We start from the raw sequence: 4,107 nt of genomic DNA on the forward strand, positions 1-4,107 counted from the left end.
AGCAAGGGATCAGCAGATGTGAGTCACATGACTCTCCAGCTGACAGAGGTGTCCCAGACCAATCAGCCTTTCTTAAGTGAAGGTAACCTTTTGTTGGTGCCTCAATTTGGACACTTTCACTTCCTTAGAACTGTAAACTTGGAACTTATTAATTCCCCTTTTTCAAAGCCATTCTAGTTCTGGTATATTTCATTCTGGCAGGTTACAAACTAACACATTTTGTATGTACTCTTCTTTTTCCCCCAATTTTTAGGTCACAAGTTATATTCAATTTTTTTCTTATATTCAATTTTGTAGTTTGCTCTTTCATCATATTTTTACATAATTGAAACAACTATTTTTAATGGTGACATAAAATTCTATCATATGAATTTGTATGGCTATAATTATAGGTACTACAACTTTCTTAGTCATTTCTCTAATGGTTATTTAAATTGTGATCAATTTTCCATTATTAACAGTAAAGTACATTTCTTGTGCTTTGATCTCAAAAAAAAAAAGTAATGCTGTTTGGAATACCATGATGGTGGATAAGGCATTCCATAAGTCCAAGGATGGTAGTTTTGGTGGAAACATTGCATGCAGGGAAGATAAACCTATATCTGGAGTATATGTCTTTTCCAGTTAGAACAAACAGCTGCCCCTTCCATGGTGGAAGTGGTCCAATGTAATCAACCTGCCACCAGGTAGCAGATTGATCATCTCAGGGAATGGTGCCATGTTGGGGACTAAATATGAGTCTCTGCTGCTGGCAGATTGGGTACTTGTCAATGACTGTAGCCAGGTCAGCCTTAGTGTGTGTAAGTTATGTTGCTGAGCCCATGCAAAACCTCCATCCCTACCACCATGTCTGCTTTGTTCATGAGCCCATTGGTCAATGATAGGAGCGTCTGGGGAAAGAGGACCTCTGGTATCCATAGAATGAATGGGTCCTTTTATCCACTTGATATTTTTAATTCATTTTAAAATTTTATTTTGGTAGTTGGTGTATAACCTGTCTGTATTCATCAGTGTTTGAATGCCTGCTCTGACTATTGCACATTCTCAAGCATTAAAGAAGTAGAGTCTCTGTGTTGAAGTTGTCAATCTGGTTGGAAAACACATATTTAACATATGTAAATATTCATGAAAAAAGTGAAAGAAATAAATATCAAAATGAGTTTTGGGCGCACAATTAGTTTTTGGAGGTGCCTCAAGGATACTGGAGTCACCAATGAAAACTCCAATTGAGCTTCCTTTAGGCTGCACCCTGAAGGAGGATAGGTTTGCATAGGTGGGGTGACCAGACATCCTGGTCTCAGTCCAGGAGGCTTTCAGTCTATTCATCTTTTCCTGGTTGATCCAGAAGAATCTCAGCTTATGCATCTTTTTCAGGCATAATAATTATCTTTTTAATTCTCACTTAATTTATTTATTATTATCATTGTTACTATTATTATGAATTTACTTTTTATTATAGTAACATATATATAACATAAAATTTGACATTTTAATCATTTTTAAGTATACAATTCATTGGCATTAATTATATTTACAATTACATGCTACCATCACCATCATCCATTACCAAAGCTTTTTCATGACCCCAAACAGAAACTCTGTACCCATTAAGCAACAACTCCCCATTCTCTCCTTCCCCATTCCTGGTCCTCTAATCTACTCTTTGTCTCTATGAATTTCCTTACTCTAGATATTTCATACATGTGGGATTATACAACACCTGTCCTTTTATGTCTGGCTCATTACACTTAGCATGTTTTCAAGGTTTATCCATATTGTAAAGTTTATCAAAACATCATTCATCTTTATAGCTGAATAATATTCCATTGTATGTTTATACCACATACTGTCTACACATTCATCTGTTGATGGACATTTGAGTTGTTTCCACCTTTTTGGCAATTGTGAAGAATGCTGCTATGGGCATTGGTTATACAAATATTTGAGTCCCTGCTTTCAATTTTTGGGGTGTATACCTGACAGTGGAATTTCTGGATCATATGATAATTTTGTGTTTACCTTTCTGTGGAATGACCAAACTGCTTTCCTAATTCAATCTCTCTTGATCTTTTTCAACCTTTTAAGGTCATTTTCTTCCTCTCTTCTTTCTTTTCTTTTTATTGTTAAAAACAACATATAAACCAACAACCAGTCAGGGTCACTGTGCTGGTTTGAAAGGATGTATGCCCCCTAAGAAAAGCCATGTTTTAATGTAAATCCCATTTCATAGAGGTAGAATAATCCCTATTCAATACTGTATATTTGAAACTGTAATGAGATCATCTCCCTGGTTGATGTGATTTAGTCAATAACGGTTGTTAAACTGGATAAAGGGATGACATGTCTCCACCCATTTGAGTGGGACTTGATTAGTTTACGAAGTCCTATAAAAGAGGAAATATTTTGGAGAATGAGAGACTCAGAGGGAGCAGAGAATGCTGCAGCACTATGAAGCAGAGAGTCCCCCAGCCAGCAACATTTGGAAATGAAGAAGGAAAACACCTCCCGGGGAGCTTCATGAAACCGGAAGCAAGGACACAAAGCTAGCAGATGACGCCGTATTCACCATGTGCCATTCCAGCTGAGAGAGAAACCCTGACTGTGTTTGCCATGTGCCTTCTCACTTGAGAGAGAAACCCTGAACTTCATCGGCCTTCTTGAACCATGGTATCTTTCCCTGGATGCCTTTGATTGGACATCTCTATAGACTTGTTGTGATTGGGACATTTCCTCGGCCTTAGAACTGTAAACTAGCAACTCATTAAATTCCCCTTTTTAAAAGCCATTCTTTTTCTGGTATATTGCATTCAGCAGCTAGCAAACCAGAACAGTCAGTCTTCTCAAGGGCTATTTGTTTAAGAAACTTCTGAAGAAGGAAACTCTGTACCTGCATCACAAAGCATTGCTGCTTTGACTGGTAAGAGAATCTCAGTCCTTATGTCTGAGAGCTCTGCAGAAGAAATCACAGTTTGTCCTGAGACACAGCTAAGTTCTTCTGAAACCCCTGACCTTAAAAGAGAAGTCACCCCAGGTAGCTGAGAGACATCAGATGAAACAAGAATAACAGTAGCAGATAAAGAGGTTTGTAACAGGGAAGATGGTGAGAAGGAAATACCTACTTCAACTTTTCTATCCAGTACCCAGATATCCTACCCACTGTGTGATCAAGGCTTCCCATGCACAAAAATTGACCAACACGCCATGTATTGCAATGGTCTTGGTTAAGAAACAGTGCTGACTTGGAGACAAAAAGAGGCCAAGAACAAGAGTGACAGTGGGACTGCTGCCCAGACTTCCCTAGACTTTAACAAGAATGAGAAGTGTTATCTCTGTAAATCCCTGGTCCCATTCAGAGAGTATCAGTGTCATGTAGAGGCCTGTCTCCAGCTTGCCAAGGGTGACCAAGAAGATGGGCCTGAAGGCAGTGGTAGACTGTGCTCAACTGTGGAGGGGAAGAGGCAGCAATGACAGAGGAGCACAAAGGAAAAAGGCCATAATGAAGGCCTCCTCCTCAGCCTCTTAGAACAGTCAGAGCACAAGTCTGCAGATGCAGAGATCAAGACCAAGTCTTAGAAGCAGAAGCCTTCAGGGTTACCCCACCAGTGATGGAAGAGGCAGGCTGCAGCAGAGAGATGCCAAGTTCCTTTGCAAATCTCAACTTAAATGATTCTCCCATCAAGTCTTTTGTTTCCATTTCAGAAACCACAGATTGATTAGTGGATTTCATAAAGCAATTTACTGTCCAGTCAGGTAATCGGACACAGACCAAAGCAGACAGAGGAAGGAGGAGAAAACCTTGAATTTAGGATCAGGAGGTTGACAAAGCTATTAGCAATAGGGGTGGGTCATGTTCATTAAACTGCAGTGGTTTTCAGTTCATTGTTGAGCAAGTTTTGGCCCTGCAGTTTTCATCACTGATACCTACTCCACATCCTGGTTTTTATGTTTTCTATGATCTATACAGACAACTGTGTATAGTATTTTGTTTCACAGCAGTCAGTTTGAATTCTTTTATGGTTAAAAAGAAAATTTAAATATATTTATCTATGTTTGTATAAAAAATATATATTTAAAAATTGATAAATTTCAAAGCACACACAATTAGTT

The 4,107-nt window shown here is 38.6% G+C and overlaps 1 pseudogene; it reads left to right on the top strand.

The window, feature by feature from the left end:
- Positions 1-718: 718 nt before the first annotated feature.
- On the top strand, positions 719-3,895 carry LOC143658346 (BRCA1-A complex subunit RAP80 pseudogene; annotated as a pseudogene).
- The last annotated feature ends 212 nt before the right edge of the window (positions 3,896-4,107 follow it).

This window comes from Tamandua tetradactyla, chromosome 16 (assembly GCF_023851605.1).
Source record: "Tamandua tetradactyla isolate mTamTet1 chromosome 16, mTamTet1.pri, whole genome shotgun sequence".
Taxonomy (NCBI): Eukaryota; Metazoa; Chordata; class Mammalia; order Pilosa; family Myrmecophagidae; genus Tamandua; species Tamandua tetradactyla.